The sequence below is a fragment of the Aquarana catesbeiana genome, linkage group LG03 (genome assembly GCF_042186555.1).
Source record: "Aquarana catesbeiana isolate 2022-GZ linkage group LG03, ASM4218655v1, whole genome shotgun sequence".
In the NCBI taxonomy this organism is placed as follows: domain Eukaryota; kingdom Metazoa; phylum Chordata; class Amphibia; order Anura; family Ranidae; genus Aquarana; species Aquarana catesbeiana.
In genome coordinates, this window is record NC_133326.1 from 559,428,383 (window position 1) to 559,449,193 (window position 20,811).

The window sequence follows — 20,811 nt, forward strand, 5'->3', positions numbered from 1 at the left end:
GAGGACACCCAATAGAGACACTGTAAAACAACAAAAAGAGGGCGCACCATCGCTGCGCATTACCCAAGTGGGCGCCTCTGAGGAAGAGGGGATCCCCCCTCGAAACGCGTCAGCCATCTGGAAGGTTCTCTGGCGTGCCGCACACGGTCCCGGTGGCCTGGTTGCTCTGCATCCAGTTTTGGACTTTGATGCACTTTTATTATTCACTTGTTTGTGAGTATAGTTCCTTCTTTTTGATTTCAATAAATACCACTTGGGTAATGCACAAGGATGGTGCGCCCTCTTTTTGTTGTTTTACAGTGCAAAAGTTACAATGTTGCTGTCTGATCAGTGGGGGAAATGATTCCTACTGCCTGCAGCAGACTGATGGCATCAACTCAGGCTAGACAATGTAACTGGACTTTAGAGCAAACGTGACATTTTATTGATAAAATCTATTTTTTTTTTTTTTTATTATACAGTCGCTGTATAGAGACATGTCATGCATAGGTGTGTGCCGGGTGTGCCCAGGCACACCCTAATCACCCAATGCGCATTAGTATTATCGCTCTGTGTAGCAGCAGGAACATGTGAAAGATCTACCTCTTACTGGCTCTGCCATAAGAGAAGTGTCTATGCTCTTCTCTTTCACTGTGGCAGCAGAGAGATCAATTTGCCGGGGTCATATATATGTAGACACACACACACATGCATGTGTGTTTGAGCTTTAGGGTGCACACCCTAATGCAATAGGCTTCATACACCTATGATGTCATACATGCAAGTTCTGCTTTCAAAGAAAAGTATGGCCAAATCTTTTGGTCATACTGCTCTTGTGGGTCAAATCAATGCACTTACTTCTGCTCTCTTGTGACCCAGAACTGCTCCAGACTCTGGAAAGATCCAGACAATGCTGTGATCCACCCAGATGCATGAGCTGCAGCTGGCTCAGCCTCTCAGAGTGCTGCTGTGAGCCTGAGACGAGTCGTTCCCATACCCTCTTGTGCCCAGTGCTTCAGTGAGTGCTGGAGGGGCAGAGCAAAGTGTGGTGACTGACAGTGCTCAGAGTGGACCTGAGAACTGAGAAATCAGTGGTCACTTGATTGCTCAGTTCTCAGGCTTAAAGCTTTAAGAGTATGGTCAGCTTTATGGTACATAAAAAAATTCAGGGTCCATCTGAATAAAACTAGCTAAACAGCTTTCATAACAAAAAAAAAAAAAAAAAAAAAAAAAAACACACACACACGTTAAGCATGAGGGAAATCGATAACAGCAAGGAACATTAAGAATTTACTGCCCCGCCAAGGACATTTTTATTTTTTTGGCTTGTGGTACTTTCCATCCTGCAATATCACTCAAAACATTGTGGCGTTACATTTCTGACCCACTTAGATCCCGTGGCAGTAATCCATCTATAATTGGGAGAATCGGACCCACCCGAATAGCTGAGGTCACACAGCCAGTTAGAAGCCTTTTATGTAACCCCAATCTGTTTAGTGCTAGCTGAAAAAGTTTGAAAAAAAATCCTCTTTAAAAAAAGTACGGTTTGCAACTCGAACGCTGAAAAAAAAAAAAAAAATTAAAGGCCCGATTCAAACTTATGCATTTTTTAGTGCGTTTTCAGCTTTGCAAACACACACAAAACAGTCCATTTAACATGGTTTCCTACGTTCACATCTGTGCATTTTATGGAAAGGGCCAGGGACTTTTTTCTGGCTCCATAGACTTCAATGGTTCACAGTTTAGGATAGGGAGAGAAAGAATTATTATCTATTGGGTTTTTATGCGGTCTGTGTCCACAGTGGTATTTGTTGATGTAACCTTTGTCTTTACTACAGAAAATGTTGTCACCTGTACAGGAAGAGGACAAATCTTTTAGGCTCGGTTTACACTGGAACCGGCTGTGGATCGCACAGGAGCGCCGTGCGTCCCTGTGCCCTGTTTCAGGGATGAATCTATGCCTGAATCAAAGCCAAAAGACGCACATAGGGAGCCAGTCATTCTCCTGTTATGGGGGGAGAGGGGGAGAGAGATCGATCGAGAGAGAATTTCCTCCTACTTCTCTATTGTGGGTCTCTGGGACAGGAAGTAAAGTAAAATCTCCTTGACAAAACAAAAATCCAATAATAAATTCTGGCTTTACATACACTTTGACAGGGTAACATTAGCAGTCCTGTCAGAATGGACATATAAATGTACAGAAAGAAAAAAAAAAAAAAAAAAAAAAAAAAAAAGAAAAAACTAAAATACCTATACTGAAGAGAAAAATTCTGCCCCCAGGCTCTCCTCAGTACAGCTCACATAACCAAAAACTATAGACATTTCTTGCTATACACAGGTATCAATCTCAGCAAGCTGTTCTGTTTAGAGTTCACCTAATACATATGTTTGGTTATGGGGGAGGGGGATTACAGGGGGGTTGAAGCACTTCCAGTCTTATTAAACTGACCATAGTTGGATTGAGATTCAGCCGGTTCAGCAAGAACCAGCTGAATTTTGATCCATCTATGGCCGTTCCTCTGATCCAAAATGATTGACTTCTCACAAACAGTCTTTCTGTAAAATATTTGTTTGATCAGTGCTGTAGCCAACCAGCTGCAGCACTGATCAGTGTATTCTGGCAGTGAAGGCGAAGGCTTGTGTGGATGGTGGAATACATTTTTTTTTTTTATATAATGTATGGGCAGCCTTCGATCATTTCAGGATTCTATTAGCTGAATGCTATTGAAAGCTCCCTGCTCTACCCCCCTCAGCCATGAAGACTCACTCTTTTGTAACATGAAGAGGAATCTCAATCCTCTTGCTGCAGTCTCTGCAAAGCTGGTTACACAGGAGATTATACAATTTATATACAGTATTTGCACTATGTGACATATGGGCCTACCTAAACATGTCACCCAATCTATATCTAATCAGACGGACCCTTGTACTTGCCTTTAATACTACCAGACTGCATGTATGGCCAGGTATATGCATTTATATGCAGCTTTTTCTTTAAAAAGTTTGATAGATACACGGAGCTAGGAAATTGATCTGCTAGGACTGACCCCAAGTACTGTACTATACTTTATATAGTGACCAGTGTGTGTGTGTGGTGGCTCTTTAAGTGTTTTTCAAGGTTGTTGACCATTGTTTTATCACACAAATGTTTTGTTAACAGTCCTGCCTGACGAGTATTACACCACATTTAGAATTAGGTTGCTCATCAACTGCACTATAGGTGTCATATTATTGACACCATTTTTATATTTTAATTTAGATTTTTGTGATATATCTGGTCACTAACTTTATGGATATGTTTGAAAACTTTTGTCTATTACCCTCCCATTGTGGGGAGGTCTGGAGTTATTGAAATCCAGGGTATAAAAAAAAAAATTAATATATATAATATATATATATATATATATATATATATATATATATATATATATATATATATATATATATATATATATATATATATATATATATATATATATATATATATATATATATATACATACATATACACACATATACATACAATATATATATACACACACACACACTTTTTGTGTTTGTTGCCTCACAACCCGGAATTAACATGGATTGTTTGAGGATTTGCATCATTTAATTTACAGAACATGCCCACAACTTTGAAGTTTTTTTTTTTTTTTTTTATTTGTGAAGCAAACAAATAGGACAAAATAACAGAAAAAGTCAATGTGCATAACTATTCACCCCCCTAAAGTCAATACTTTGTAGAGCCACCTTTTGCGGCTCTCACAGCTCCAAGTTGCTTTGGATAAGTCTCTATGAGCTTGCCACATCTTACCACTGGGATTTTTGCCCATTCCTCCTTGCAAAACTGCTCCAGCCCCTTCAAGTTGGATGGTTTGCGCTTGTGAACAGCAATCTTTAAGTCTGACCACAGATTTTCTATTGGATTGAGGTCTGGGCTTTGACTAGGACATTCCAACACATTTACATGTTTCCCCTTAAACCACTCAAGTGTTGCTTTAGCAGTGTGTTTGGGGTCATTGTCCTGCTGGAAGGTGAACCTCCGTCCTAGCCTCAAATCACACACAGAGTGGTACAGGTTTTGCTCAAGAATATCCCTGTATTTAGCACCATCCATCTTTCCCTCAAATCTGACCAGTTTCCCTGTCCCAAGTGCTGAAAAACATCCCCACAGCATGATGCTGCCACCACCATGTTTCACTGTGGGGATAGTGATTGTTGGGTGATGTGATGTGTTGGGTTTGCGCCAGACATAGTGTTTTCTTTGATAGCCAAAAAGTTCAATTTTAGTCTTATCAGACCAGAGCACCTTCCTCCATACATTTTGGGAGTCTCCCACATGCCTTTTCGCAAACTCAAAACGTGCCATTGTTTTTTTGCTGCAAGTAATGGCTTTCTTCTGGCCACTCTGCCATAAAGCCCAACTCTATGGAGAATACGACTTATTGTTGTCCTATATACAGATACTCTATTCTCTGCTGTGGAACTCTGCAGCTCCTCCAGGGTTACCTTAGGTCTCTGTGCTGCCTCTCTGATTAATGCCCTCCTTGCCCGGTCTGTGAGTTTTGGTGTGAGGCCGTCTCTTGGCAGGTTTGCTGTTGTGCCATGTTCTTTCCATTTGGTTATGATAGATGTGATGGTGCTCCTAGGGATCATCAAAGATTTGGATATTTTTTTTTTTATAACCTAACCCTGACTTGTACTTAACATTGTCCTTTTTATGTTTGGAGAGTTCCTCGGTCTTCATGGCAGTTTGGTTAGTGGTGCCTCTTGCTTAGGTGTTGCAGCCTCTGGGGCCTTTCAAAAAGGTGTGTATATGTAATGACAGATCATGTGACACTTAGATTGCACACAGGTGGACATCATTTCACTAATTATGTGACTTCTGAAGGTAATTGGTTGCACCAGAGCTTTTCATGGGCTTCATAACAAAAAAGGGGGTGAATACATACGCACATGCCAATTATCAGTTTTTTATTTCTGAAAAATTGTTTTATGTAGATATTTTTCTAATTTTACTTCACCAATTTAAACTATTGTGTTCTGATTTATCACATATAATTCAGATTAAAAAAAACAAAACAATGAACTAAAGGCTGTAATGTAACAAAATAGGTAAAAAGCCAGGGGGGGTGAATACTTTTGCAAGGGGAGATATAGCTATCTATCTATATCGGATTGTATTATGTTTGACTTTTTAATTCATAGGAATTTAAAAGACTTGGGAATTTATTGTCGGCCATTATTGGTACATTTAGTGCAAGAAAAGCTCTAGATAGATGTATCCCTTTAAATTCCCTATAAATGTAATTTAAAGGGTCTGGTCTGTTGCGCTTCTGTTGTGGTGTTAAAAATCTTGCTTGCTGCATTTTTGGTTGGTAAAAATAACTGCAACAAAAATGCAACAGTGCTACTTTTTTTTTTTCCCCCCAAATGTGGTTTTTGAGTTACATGAGCTATGAAAAAACATAATATAAGCACAGTAAAATTGTGGCATTTTCTGTGCCATTATGAGCACCTTTTTCTCTTATCGGCATAATGCCAACGCCACCATTTTCGGCCGATATTTCACTGCATCTATCTCACACACTATAATATATAACAGTATCTCACAAAAGTGAGTACACCCCTCACATTTTTGTAAATATTTTATAATATCTTTTCATGTGACTGAACACTGAAGAAATGACACTTTGCTACAATGTAAAGTAGTGAGTGTATAACAGTGTAAATTTGCTGTCCCCTCAAAATAATTCACACAGCCATTAATGTCTAAACCGCTGGCAACAAAAGTGAGTACACCCCTAAGGGAAAATGTCCAAATTGCGCCCAATTAGCCATTTTCCCTCCCCGGTGTCATGTGACTTGTTATCGCTCTCACAACCTCATACTGGTCACTGGAAGTTCAACATGGCACCTCATGGCAAAGAACTCCCTGAGGATCTGAAAAAAGAATTGCTGCTCTACAAAGAGATGGCCTAGGCTATAAGAAGATTGCCAAGACCCTGAAACTGAGCTGCAGCATGGTGGCCAAGACCATATAGCAGTTTAACAGGACAGGTTCCACTCAGAACAGGCCTCGTCATGGTCGACCAAAGCAGTTGAGGGCATGTGCATGTGCTCAGCGTCATATCCAGAGGTTGTCTTTTGGAAACAGACGTATGAGTGCTGCAGAGGCTGTGGGGGGGGGGGGGGGGGGTCAGCCTGTCAGTGCTCAGACCATATGCCGCACACTGCATCAAATTAGTCTGCATGGCAATCGTCCCAGAAGGAAGCCTCTTCTAAAGAAGATGCACAGGTAAGCCTGCAAACACAGTTTGCTGAAGACAAGCAGACTAATGACATGGATTTCTGGAACCATGTCCTGTGGTCTGATGATACCAAGATAAACTTATTTGGTTCAGATGGTGCCAAGTGTGTGTGGCGGCAACCAGGTGAGGAGTACAAAGACAAGTGTGTCTTGCCTACAGTCAAGCACGGTGGTGGGAGTGTCATGGTCTGGGGCTGTATGAGTGTTGCCAGCACTGGGGAGCTACAGTTCACTGAGGGAACTATGAATGCCAACATGTACTGTGACATACTGAAGCAGAGCATGATCCCCTCCCTTCAGAGACTGGGCCGCAGGGCAGTATTCCAACATGATAACGACCCCAAACACACCTCCAAGACGACCACTGCCTTGCCAAAGAAGCTGAGGGTAAAGGTGATGGACTGACCAAGCGTGTCTCCAGACCTAAACCCTATTGAGCATCCTCAAATGGAAGGTGGAGGAGCGCAAGGTATCTAACATCCACCAACTCCATGATCTTGTCATGGAGGAGTGGAAGAGGACTCCAGTGAAAACCTGTGAAGTTCTGGTGAACTCCATGTCCAAGAGGGTTAGGGCAGTGCTGGAAAATAATGGTGGCCACACAAAACATTGACACGTTGGGCCCAAGAAGGACATTTTCACTTAGGGGGGTGTACTCACTATATATATATATATATATATATATATATATATATATATATATATATATATATATATATATATATATATACACACACACACACACACACACACACACACACACACACACACACACACACACACACACACAGTTGAGGGATCAAATTTAAAAAAATATATGTTATTTAATTTTTCAACTGATCATTTTTGTACAGTGATTTCTTCCAACGTAATAAAAAGGTTTTCCAGCTGCCCTGAAGTGACACCTCCAGAGAAGTGGGGTCGGGTGAGGGTGTTCAAGCATTTTTCTCACACTATCCCATTTTTGATCTATACAATAAATATGCCAATAAAAAACAAATGTCTACCAAAATAGATGGGCAGATATGCCAAGCCAACTCATACAGCTTGATCTGTAAACTTCCCACATTTGGACAGTAGGGCCCCTTTAAGTACTTCCAGTAAATGCATCCTAGAAAAAAAAAAAAGCTTAGTCAACACGTCCCACTTACACAAACGAATACGTGTCTACGGTGACCAAGTTTGGAGGCCTTTTAATTAAATCCCTGGCCCTATTTCACAAGCAAAACAACCTCATCAAAAAATAAAAAAACACCACACACACAAGACAGGCTTGTTGGCTTAATTATGCATCCCAGCCCTTTAAACTCCGTCCACAGTGCGGTCTGGGATGACTCGACGTGGCGATGGTAAAGGCTAGTCGTGGGAAAAAAAAAAAGAAAATCTGTGTTGTTTTGAAGATTATAAACTTGGCAGCTTTTTTTTTTTTTTGGCTTGGTACAAACTGCAGTCCCCTCTGCCTAGACCGTCTGCCATACTGCAGAGGCAAGCAGCAATCACATGAAAATCTTCCAGAGCCCCGTCTAATGATTCGCATCCTCTGGATTATGATTCACACCTATTCCAGCACAATGCCCTCATCCCACATAACGGGACGAAGCAAACTCTGCGATTATTAGGAAATTGCAGTTGTAAATCAGAAAAGAATGACAACTACAAAACTCTACAGTAAACAGAATCCTTCGACTCGTCTGAGCGGAGTTCAGCACAGATCAGGCTGTCTCTGAAAGGGTTAGGGATCAGTCGATTAAATCCTCCTTGCCCTGGGCAGATCGAGATTACTAGGACGGTGGATGGAAGGATTGCACTGCAGACAGCAGATGCCACAATCACGACAAACACAAATCCACTGCTGGGGGAAAGTTCTAACCAGACAGCGCTGGAGAAAACCCATTGTTCACAACGTCGGGACAGCAATTCACGATTTCCTGCAGGGGAAGCAAAACAAACAGGCAGCGTGTATGTTGTTAAAGGGACAGTACACCCAAAACTGATAAGTGGAGTCTTGCGGATTAAATTGCCTGCCGAGTTCTTAGATCTAGCGCGCTAGATCGCCCCCACCCACCCCCTCACCATTAATCCTGTTTGACACTTTGGCATGTTTTTATGCTGAATGCATTCTGTGTATCATGAGGTCAGGTTCATATAACTGCTGTGCGTTACTGCATGCCCATTATTGTGCATAGGTCACATATTAAAGCAGGTCTTCACTGCATCTGAGCACCACAAATCTAAAACACTATTCAATTCATTTTTATTATTCAAAGCAAACTCCCCCATCCATCCATCTCTCCATGCTTTATTTTGCTAAGAAATTACTTTGAAAACCCCCCCTAGCATTTCTGCCCATCTTGAGTAAAAAAAAGAGTTTACTTCCTAGAATCCATCTGCCCTTAGCTCAAGCATGCATGAAAGTGTGTTGGGCTGAGAAAACCCCTCCTCTTCTCCTGAAGACTCCTGGGATCTAGGACATTATTTGCCAAGGAAAGAAACCAGGAAGTAACGTAAAATAAATAAATAAATAAAAATAAGTTTAACACAAGTAATTATGATATACTTTCCCATCTGTTTACGAATGTTTGTAGGAGGATTAAAAATAATCAATTTGGATTGAGAGAGTGAAATTTCTCTTCAATGTACGCTGCGGTAAAGCAGCCCACTCAATTTTAAATAGATTGATGTCTTTTTTGCGGTGCCTTGGCAAAGCACCCGCATCTTAAGCTGGCAATACATTATACAATTTTCTTGTTCAATTTTCTTTAGATTTACCTTCAACTATGTAGTGCAAGGGCCTGTCTGACTGTATACAAATTGAAAGTGTTTAGGTCTGACCTCATATTATATGGTTTTGGTAAATAACAGAAAATTGTACAAGAAAAAAAATTGTATCATGTATGGCCAGACTTAAGGGCTCATTTACACTTACAGTGCTCTCTGAAGAGTGATCCGCGTTCAGATCGCTCATGAAACAGCATTTGACAGGCGGTAAGGAGGAGTCAGCATTTGACAGGCGGTAAGGAGGAGTCAGCATTTGACAGGCGGTAAGGAGGAGTCAGCATTTGACAGGCGGTAAGGAGGAGTTGCATCACCTCCTCCCTGCCTGTTTTAACCCTCTAAATTCCGGGCTACTGCATAACAACTGTGCGATTGCAGGGTGGTTGAAGTGCGGCCCAGTTCACTTGAATGGGTCGCATATGGCGAGTGGTAGTGCCTGCTGAGCACTACAGAGGTATAAGAAATGTAATATAAATCGCAGAGAACCAGTCTTTAGATGCTCATTCATTTTCAGGCCAAGCACATTTCCTGCAAGTACAGAAAAACACCTGTTGACCTTGCTAGAAATCGTGTCCTTCTCACGTACTGAGCTGAAATCTCAATGATACCGGATTTTCTTCTGTGACCTACAAACCAACTCCCCTCTTTGTTATGGTGATGAGTTGAGGGGGGGTGTTTGCAGTCCAAATCAGGAGGACAATGCCTCTCCTTCAGCAGAGCAAGTGAGCAGTGTCATAGTAGGGCAGGAAATGTGTTACTGGTAGGATTATCAGTTAAAAACATAGGAGCCAAAAAAAAAAACAAAAACAACAAACAAAACAAAAATTAAAAAAAAAAAACAAAAAAAACGAATGCAGCCACCACATCTGAGGACCAGTATGCTGCAATATACAGAACAGGTTTTTTTTTTTTCCCTTGGATTTAGATGAACTTTAAGGCTCTGTTCACATATATGCAAATCAGATGCGTTTTGAACGGCATCTGATTCGCATAACGTGTGAACTGGACCAGCTTTCATTTCAATGGAGCCGGTTCACACATGTCCGGGGCGGCCACGATCCATTTTTGAAAAAAGTCCTGTGCGATTTTAGGTCTGGTTCAGGGTGCGAAATAAAGTAAAAATTTGCATCTGAACCGGTGAAAAAAAAAAAAACACATCGAACTCCGGAGTGCAAACCTCAGCTGGACATTGTGTGTAACCAGCCTAACAGCCAGGCAACTAGCGTTTTTAGGAGGCCAGCAATGGCAGCCCACTACTGGAAACTGAAAACATGGCCTGATCCATGGTGCAGATGACACATATGTAAAAGTGACAACTGCCCACTATTTAAAAGGAACAGTGACACGTCCTAAAGGAAATCGCTTCCTCTTGTTATAGGTCTTCAGAAATGACAAAACTCGGACTTTGCGCAACGAATTATGTTACTTTGTGGCCTAAGTTGATCAGAATTGCCACCATAATCTACAAATATATCGAGGTGGAAATGGTGTTTACATTCCAGTTTAATGGCTTCTAATTGTGTTTACAGGAAGTTAATGGGGCTTTGAACGGACTCAGCAGAAGTGTCCCTGGAAGTGATTTCACAAGTCTCTCCCGGCCATCTCTGCCTGGATGTTGTACTAAGAAAACAATTATGTCCTTACAAGACGGGATAGAAATAGGAGTCTCACAGCCGTTACAAGGACAAGTCTGAATGTACTCGGGGCTGGCTGGCACTTGCAGTTCATCGGATGTCAAGGTGATTACGTCTGGTGGGAAAGATGGGACAGAGCAAGGCAATCTGGGGGGCATACCATATAGATCAGTGCAGAAATCTGGGGGGCGTACCGTATAGATCAGTGCAGAAATCTGAGGGGCGTACCGTATAGATCAGTGCAGAAATCTGAGGGGCGTACCGTATAGATCAGTCCAGAAATCTGAGGGGCGTACCGTATAGATCAGTCCAGAAATCTGAGGGCGTACCGTATAGATCAGTCCAGAAATCTGAGGGCGTACCGTATAGATCAGTCCAGAAATCTGAGGGCGTACCGTATAGATCAGTCCAGAAATCTGAGGGCGTACCGTATAGATCAGTCCAGAAATCTGAGGGCGTACCGTATAGATCAGTCCAGAAATCTGAGGGCGTACCGTATAGATCAGTCCAGAAATCTGAGGGCGTACCGTATAGATCAGTCCAGAAATCTGAGGGCGTACCGTATAGATCAGTCCAGAAATCTGAGGGCGTACCGTATAGATCAGTCCAGAAATCTGAGGGCGTACCGTATAGATCAGTCCAGAAATCTGAGGGCGTACCGTATAGATCAGTCCAGAAATCTGAGGGCGTACCGTATAGATCAGTCCAGAAATCTGAGGGCGTACCGTATAGATCAGTCCAGAAATCTGAGGGCGTACCGTATAGATCAGTCCAGAAATCTGAGGGCGTACCGTATAGATCAGTCCAGAAATCTGAGGGCGTACCGTATAGATCAGTCCAGAAATCTGAGGGCGTACCGTATAGATCAGTCCAGAAATCTGAGGGAGTACCGTATAGATCAGTCCAGAAATCTGAGGGCGTACCGTATATATCAGTCCAGAAATCTGAGGGCGTACCGTATAAATCAGTCCAGAAATCTGAGGGTGTACCGTATAAATCAGTCCAGAAATCTGAGGGCGTACCGTATAAATCAGTCCAGAAATCTGAGGGAGTACCGTATATGAGTCCAGAAATACACTAGATTACCAAAAATTCACTACTGACCCTTTAAATATCCCAGTACAGCTAAACCAGACACACACACGATATCACTATATAGAATGTACTGGGGGCAATGGCAGGTCAGAATGGAACCTTCAAGGTACTACAAGTGCCAGCTTGACCTGCTAGCTCCAGAAATGGGTATGCAGAGATGCAGCTTAAATGTGATTAGAAAGGATTATATAGTTGCTGTAACAAGGTTTAGACACAATATTACTGGAAGGGATTCTCGGGGGAGTACGGCTCATGTACAGTCTATTGAATTGTAACTCTACTGTCTTCCCTCATGTAAAGTGCTGCACAAACCGTTGGAGCTTTATAAATCCTGAATAATATTATTAACAACAACAACATACAGAGGAGCAAAATAGATCTAGATCAGCGGTGGTCAAACTGTGGTGCGTTTTTTGTTTTTATCCGGTCCTCTGGGCACTATTCCACCCACCGCGACCCACAACGGGGCACTATTCCACCCACCGCCACCCACAACGGGGCACTATTCCACCCACCGCCACCCACAACGGGGCACTATTCCACCCACCGCCACCCACAACGGGGCACTATTCCGCCCACAACGGGGCACAAGCACTATGTAAATTTGTTTATTCCTGCTAATGCTGGAAGATTTTCTACACCCAATGGCCAGTCTGAACCCTCTAAAGGCTGAAGACCTCCTGGACCTTTGTTTGGTAAGTTTGGAGACCTGTGATGGCTATTATTATTATTATTATAGACAGGTAGAGGTGTAGATTATAGGCAGGTAGAGGAGAATAGATGTAAATGATGATAGGCTAGAATGTGTCTATACGATGGTGATGGTGACTTCTATGAACACAATGTAGGTACCCGATTACAGACTACGGTACGGAGGTAGGCACTTTATGCAGTAGTCAGAAGAACGTTCTGAAGGACGTAGTATGAAGCATACACTTTACTCACAATGCTTTTTACCCGGGAGTGAGAACACATTGGGAGGAACTTATTAAGACTAGAGCGACCAGAATCTGGAGCAGCTGTGCCTGGCAACCAATCAGCTTCTATCTTTCATTTTCAAAGTTTAACTGAACAAAGGCAAGATAGACGCTGATTGGTTAAGATGCAAATCTGCTCCAGTTTCAGTAAATTGCACCCATTGTTTTATAAGTGCAAAGAGCAAGAGTTTCCCCAAGATCATTTTGGTGGGGAACTGGGGCAGCACAACGTAGGCCCCCCAGTTATGGGGTACAGTGAGATAAGTATAGGTCTGTTTGGTGGGGTACAGGGCAAGAGGTCATCTGTCCTCATACAATGTTACACTGGGGGGGGGGTGTAGTCCTCATACAATGTTACATTGGGGGGGGGGGGTGTAGTCCTCATACAATGTTACATTGGGGGGGGGGGGGTGTAGTCCTCATACAATGTTACACTGGGGGGGGGGGGGAGGGGGTGTAGTCCTCATACAATGTTACACTGGGGGGGGGGGGGGGAGGGGGTGTAGTCCTCATACAATGTTACACTGGGGGGGGGGGAGGGGGTGTAGTCCTCATACAATGTTACACTGGGGGGGGGGGGGGGTGTAGTCCTCATACAATGTTACACTGGGGGGGGGGGGGGGTGTAGTCCTCATACAATGTTACACTGGGGGGGGGGGAGGGGGTGTAGTCCTCATACAATGTTACACTGGGGGGGGGGGAGGGGGTGTAGTCCTCATACAATGTTACACTGGGGGGGGGGAGGGGGTGTAGTCCTCATACAATGTTACACTGGGGGGGGGGGGGGGGGTGTAGTCCTCATACAATGTTACACTGGGGGGGGGGGGGGGTGTAGTCCTCATACAATGTTACACTGGGGGGGGGGGGGTGTAGTCCTCATACAATGTTACACTGGGGGGGGGAGGGGGTGTAGTCCTCATACAATGTTACACTGGGGGGGGGGTTGTAGTCCTCATACAATGTTACACTGGGGGGGGGGGGGTGTAGTCCTCATACAATGTTACACTGGGGGGGGGGGGGTGTAGTCCTCATACAATGTTACACTGGGGGGGGGGGGTGTAGTCCTCATACAATGTTACACTGGGGGGGGGTGTAGTCCTCATACAATGTTACATTGGGGGGGGGGGGGGTGTAGTCCTCATACAATGTTACACTGGGGGGGGGGGGGGGTGTAGTCCTCATACAATGTTACACTGGGGGGGGGGAGGGGGTGTAGTCCTCATACAATGTTACACTGGGGGGGGGGGAGGGGGTGTAGTCCTCATACAATGTTACACTGGGGGGGGGGGGGGGGGGTGTAGTCCTCATACAATGTTACACTGGGGGGGGGGGGGGGTGTAGTCCTCATACAATGTTACACTGGGGGGGGGGGGGGTGTAGTCCTCATACAATGTTACACTGGGGGGGGGGGGTGTAGTCCTCATACAATGTTACACTGGGGGGGGGGGGGTGTAGTCCTCATACAATGTTACACTGGGGGGGGGGGGTGTAGTCCTCATACAATGTTACACTGGGGGGGGGGGGGTGTAGTCCTCATACAATGTTACACTGGGGGGGGGGGGGGGTGTAGTCCTCATACAATGTTACACTGGGGGGGGGTGTAGTCCTCATACAATGTTACACTGGGGGGGGGGGGGTGTAGTCCTCATACAATGTTACACTGGGGGGGGGGGGTGTAGTCCTCATACAATGTTACACTGGGGGGGGGGTGTAGTCCTCATACAATGTTACACTGGGGGCGGGGTGTAGTCCTCATACAATGTTACACTGGGGGGGGGTGTAGTCCTCATACAATGTTACACTGGGGGGGGGGGTGTAGTCCTCATACAATGTTACACTGGGGGGGGGGGTGTAGTCCTCATACAATGTTACACTGGGGGGGGGGTGTAGTCCTCATACAATGTTACACTGGGGGGGGGGTGTAGTCCTCATACAATGTTACACTGGGGGGGGGGTGTAGTCCTCATACAATGTTACACTGGGGGGGGGTGTAGTCCTCATACAATGTTACACTGGGGGGGGGGGGGGGGTGTAGTCCTCATACAATGTTACACTGGGGGGGGGGGTTGTAGTCCTCATACAATGTTACACTGGGGGGGGGGTTGTAGTCCTAATACAATGTTACATGGGGGGGGGGGTTGTAGTCCTAATACAATGTTACACTGGGGGGGGGGTTGTAGTCCTCATACAATGTTACACTGGGGGGGGGGGGGTTGTAGTCCTCATACAATGTTACACTGGGGGGGGGGTTGTAGTCCTCATACAATGTTACACTGGGGGGGGGGTTGTAGTCCTAATACAATGTTACACTGGGGGGGGGGGGGGTTGTAGTCCTCATACAATGTTACACTGGGGGGGGGGTTGTAGTCCTAATACAATGTTACACTGGGGGGGGGTGTAGTCCTAATACAATGTTACACTGGGGGGGGGTTGTAGTCCTCATACAATGTTACATGGGGGGGGGGGTTGTAGTCCTCATACAATGTTACACTGGGGGGGGGGTTGTAGTCCTCATACAATGTTACACTGGGGGGGGGGTTGTAGTCCTCATACAATGTTACACTGGGGGGGGGGGTTGTAGTCCTCATACAATGTTACATTGGGAGGGGGGTTGTAGTCCTAATACAATGTTACACTGGGGGGGGGGGTGTAGTCCTAATACAATGTTACACTGGGGGGGGGGGGTGTAGTCCTCATACAATGTTACATTGGGAGGGGGGTTGTAGTCCTAATACAATGTTACACTGGGGGGGGGGGTGTAGTCCTAATACAATGTTACACTGGGGGGGGGGGGTGTAGTCCTAATACAATGTTACACTGGGGGGGGGGGGGTTGTAGTCCTCATACAATGTTACATTGGGAGGGGGGGGGTGTAGTCCTAATACAATGTTACACTGGGGGGGGGGAGGTGTTTGTAGTCGGAGTAGTGAGCTCTGATCTCAGGCTGGGGCACAGTGCGGGGAGTACAGAGGGGGAGGGGGGAGTCTCTCTCTCTCTCGGCTCGGAGTTACTCACAGTTGTGGAATCCGCAGTCGGGATGCTGGGCTCGGCTCTCCGGGCTCCACACTGGCCGGCTCGGTGTAATCCTGGAGAGATCCCGGGGATTTAGTGCGGGGAAGTTACTTGTAGAAGTTCTGTCTTCTCTCGCTCTCTCTCCGGACTGTGTGATGGAGGAGGAGATCACTGCGATCTGCGCTGGACGCACTCTACAGTGTCAATGCGGGAGCAAAGCTCCGCCTACTCTCCGCCCCTCTCACTAAGTGACCCCGCCCTTCCCATGAGACATTCCCGAGAGCGGACAGCTCCTCCTCCTGTATACTCGCAACCCCGCCCACTCACTCCTCCTCCCTCACTATGTAGAAAGTTTGCTCTGCACTCCGCACAGCTTCCAGTGTCCTGATTATCGGAGACAGACCATCATCGTGTACCAATACACCATACATACAACATACATACACCATACATACACCATCCTTCCTTCTCTAGATCCTAGCTACATCATGTGCTAACTCTCTGCTATTCTTTTTAAAGTGATTGGAGTGCAGTGATTTTCAGTAACATTTACCTGAGAGTCAGTGGCAGCAGGTGCTCAAATTTTTTTGGTGGGGGCGCAAACACCCATCAAACGCCGCCACTGTGCCCATCAAACACCGCCACTGTGCCCATCAAACGCCGCCACTGTGCCCATTAAACGCCGCTACTGTGCCCATCAAACGCAGCCACTGTGCCCATCAAACGCCGCCACTGTGCCCATCAAACGCCGCCACTGAGCCCATCAAACGCCGCCACTGTGCCCATCAAACACCGCCACTGTGCCCATCAAACGCCGCCACTGAGCCCATCAAACACCGCCACTATGCCCATCAAACGCCACCACTGTGCCCATCAAACACCGCCACTGAGCCCATCAAACACCGCCACTATGCCCATCAAACGTCACCACTGTGCCCATCAAACGCTGCCACTGTGCCCATCAAACACTGTCACTGTGCCATCAAATGCTCCCACTTCCCCATCAATGCTGCCACTGTGCCCATCTAATGCTACCACTGTGCCATCAAACGCTGCCACTGTGCCCATCAAACACCGCCACTGTGCCCATCAAACGCCGCTACTGTGCCCATCAAACGCAGCCAATGTGCCCATCAAACGCCGCCACTGAGCCCATCAAACGCCGCCACTGTGCCCATCAAACGCAGCCACTGAGCCCATCAAACACCGCCACTGTGCCCATCAAACGCCGCCACTGTGCCCATCAAACGCCGTCACTGTGCCCATCAAACGCCGCCACTGTGCCCATCAAACGCAGCCACTGTGCCCATTAAACGCCGCCACTGTGCCCATCAAACGCCGCCACTGTGCCCATCAAACGCAGCCACTGTGCCCATCAAACGCCGCCACTGAGCCCACCAAACGCTGCCACTATGCCCATCAAACGCAGCCACTGAGCCCATCAAACGCCACCACTGAGCCCATCAAACGCAGCCACTGAGCCCATCAAACGCCGCCACTGTGCCCATCAAACGCCGCCACTGAGCCCATCAAACGCCGCCACTGTGCCCATCAAACACCGCCACTGTGCCCATCAAACGCCACCACTGAGCCCATCAAACACCGCCACTATGCCCATCAAACGCCACCACTGTGCCCATCAAACACCGCCACTGTGCCCATCAAACGCAGCCACTGTGCCCATCAAACGCTGCCACTGTGCCCATCAAACACTGTCACTGTGCCATCAAATGCTCCCACTTCCCCATCAATGCTGCCACTGTGCCCATCTAATGCTACCACTGTGCCATCAAACGCTGCCACTGTGCCCATCAAACGCAACCACTGTGCCCATCAAATGCAGCCACTGTGCCCATCAAACGCAGCCACTGTGCCCATCAAACACTGCCACTGTGCCATCAAATGCTCCCACTGTGCCATCAAATGCTACCACTGTGCCATCAAACGCCGACACTGTGCCCATCAAACGCCGCCACTGTGCCCATCAAACGCAGCCACTGTGCCCATCAAACGCTGCCACTGTGCCCATCAAACACTGCCACTGTGCCATCAAATGCTCCCACTTCCCCATCAATGCTGCCACTGTGCCCATCTAATGCTACCACTGTGCCATCAAATGCTACTGCTGTGCCATCAAACGCTGCCACTGTGCCCATCAAACGCAACCACTGTGCCCATCAAACGCAGCCACTGTGCCCATCAAACGCTGCCACTGTGCCCATCAAACACCGCCACTGTGCCATCATACACTGCCACTGTGCCATCAAACACTGCCACTGTGCCATCAAACGCTCCCACTTCCCCATCAAATGCTGCCACTGTGCCCATCAAATGCGACCACTGTGCCATCAAACGCTGCCACTGTACCCATCAAACGCAACCACTGTGCCCATCAAACGCAGCCACTGTGCCCATCAAACGCAGCCACTGTGCCCATCAAACGCAGCCACTGTGCCCATCAAACACTGCCACTGTGCCATCAAATGCTCCCACTGTGCCATCAAATGCTACCACTGTGCCATCAAACGCTGCCACTGTGCCATCAAACGCAACCACTGTGCCCATCAAACGCAGCCACTGTGCCCATCAAACGCAGCCACTGTGCCCATCAAACGCAGCCACTGTGCCCATCAAACACTGCCACTGTGCCATAAAACACTGCCACTGTGCCATCAAACGCTCCCACTTCCCCATCAAATGCTGCCACTGTGCCCATCAAATGCTACCACTGTGCCATCAAGCGCTGCCACTGTGCCCATCAAACGCAACCACTGTGCCCATCAAACGCAGCCACTGTGCCCATCAAACGCAGCCACTGTGCCCATCAAACGCAGCCACTGTGCCCATCAAACACTGCCACTGTGCCATCAAATGCTGCTACTGTGCCCCCCCCCCCCCGCCCACCGTCTGCCCAGCACTTACCCTGTCTTGTGGGGCAACGGGTGATGGCGGCAGGCGGTGTCCTTCATGCTCCTCCATGTCCTTGATGTCTTCTCCCGTCCTCTCCTATGATTGGACGCCTGATAGGCGTCCAATCACAGCACCTGTCGTTTCAGCCAATCAGGTGACGGGTAACAGACCCGAGCACCTGATTGGCGGAGGGGCGGTTCAGTGTTAGGAAAGCGAATATTCAATCGCTTTTCTAACACATCTGGGTGAACTGTGAGCGCCAAGCATGGCGCTCACTGTTTACCTTTTTTGACGCCTATTAGAGCCTATTGATCTAATCAGCTGCTACAAAAACACCCCCGCCGCTGTAATTCAGGCGCCCGAAAAGGGGGTGGTAGCGGCGGCCATGGATAGATTCATGCAATGCATGAATCTATCTATTGGTGATAGAGGGGGTGGCTGGAGAGAGGGGGCGGCGCCCGTGCGCCCTTATGGACGCACCACCACTGCCCGAGAGTCATTTTTTGATGTGACTTTTACATGTTTGCTGATCCATATTTTGCTTGTTGTTTTTCCAATGTAGCTTCAAAAATGCCCCCTCTAGAGGTGAGCAGCGATTGTGAGCAGAACCCTCCATACCGCCAGTGTGAGCCAATAAGTAGCGCAAAGTAAAGTCTACAAGCTACAGTCTGGGGGGCTTGGGGTCCTGATCAGTGATGGGACAAGATCTTCTGCCCCCCATACCGGTTTACTGCAAATTAATCAAGACAATATTTAGAATATTATAATTTAAATTAGGTTTATTGCTGGTTCACACATGAATCGCACAGGGACATGCTCCGGGTTCCTGCTCAATTCCTGTGCAATTCCATGCAATGCGATTTTCAGCTCATTCATTTAAATGAGATGAAATCACACTGGATCACACAAAATGTAATGCTTGCACTACTTTTTCAAAATCATACTGCACCAAATTGCATGGTACCACGAGATCCAGTGCAGGCAAACACACTGTGAATGTGATCTGCGCTAGTGGTGTCCTTAGGAATATAGATATACCCGCAGGAGATCACACACTGTGTGATCTGAATGCACTGTGGGAAACTCGCATGGAAAAGGATTTCCCGCACCACCTTCTCATGTGAACGATCCCTAAATTAATCCATATCAGATATCACTCACGCATTTCAATAGTATTTATTTTAATAGTTCCAATGCTCCCATCGTTTTCTCTTATTCCTGTTTTATTTATGCGGATGCATAATACACTGTAAATGTCATTTTTTGCAGCAAGGCACATTGAAATTAAAGCAGGAGTAAAGCCCATTTGTTAATAGTAACCCCCAGCACTGATGTCAGTGGATGTATTATTACCCCCAGTATTGACGGCAGTGTATGCAATAATAACCCTCAGCATTGGTATCAGTGGATGCAATATTACCCCAGTATTGATGGCAGTGTATGCAATAATAACCCTCAGCATTGGTGTCAGTGGATCAGGGCTGGACTGGGACAAAAATTTGGCCCTGGACTTCATCCAGACCGGCCCACTTTAATTTTGCAAACACACACAAAAACAGTATATGAACTATACGCAATTGCGCAAAAAACTATACTATACGCAATTGCGCATCAGTGGCCATGACCAGCAGTGGCACTAGTAAATTCATTCATCAGTTACTGTGACCAGAGGCAGTAAATTAATTCACCAGTGGCATTAAATTATTCATCAGTTACCATGATCAGTGGCATTAAATTATTCATCAGTTACTGAGACCAGTGGCATTAAATTAATCATTTACTGTGACCAGTGACATTAAATTACAAATCAGTTACCGTGACCAGTGGCATTAAATTATTCATCAATTACCGTGACCAGTGACATTGAATTACTAATCAGTTACCGTGACATTAAATTACTAATCAGTTATCGTCACCAGTGGCATTAAATTATTCATCAATTACCGTGACCAGTGACATTAAATTACTAATCAGTTACCGTGATCAGTGGCATTAAATTATTTATCTGTTACCGTGGCCAGTGGCATTAAATTAATAATTGACCAGTAGCATTAAATTAATAATTGACCAGTGGCATTAAATTATTCATCAGTTATCGTGGTCAGTGGCATTAAATAAT

At 46.1% G+C, this 20,811-nt stretch overlaps 1 protein-coding gene across 2 annotated transcripts in view; it reads right to left on the bottom strand.

The window, feature by feature from the left end:
* The window catches only part of RASSF8 (Ras association domain family member 8), a 123,421-nt gene extending 107,400 nt beyond the window's left edge, over positions 1-16,021 (bottom strand). The window contains exons 1-2 of one of the 2 annotated variants that reach the window (XM_073621762.1): positions 15,786-16,021; positions 7,297-7,400 (exon numbers count right to left, since the gene is read on the bottom strand). The gene's annotated coding sequence lies outside the window, so the exon portion shown is untranslated. The remainder of the gene's footprint in view (positions 1-7,296; positions 7,401-15,785) is intronic. The other variant, XM_073621761.1, reaches the window with a different exon arrangement.
* Between the last annotated feature and the right edge of the window lie 4,790 nt (positions 16,022-20,811).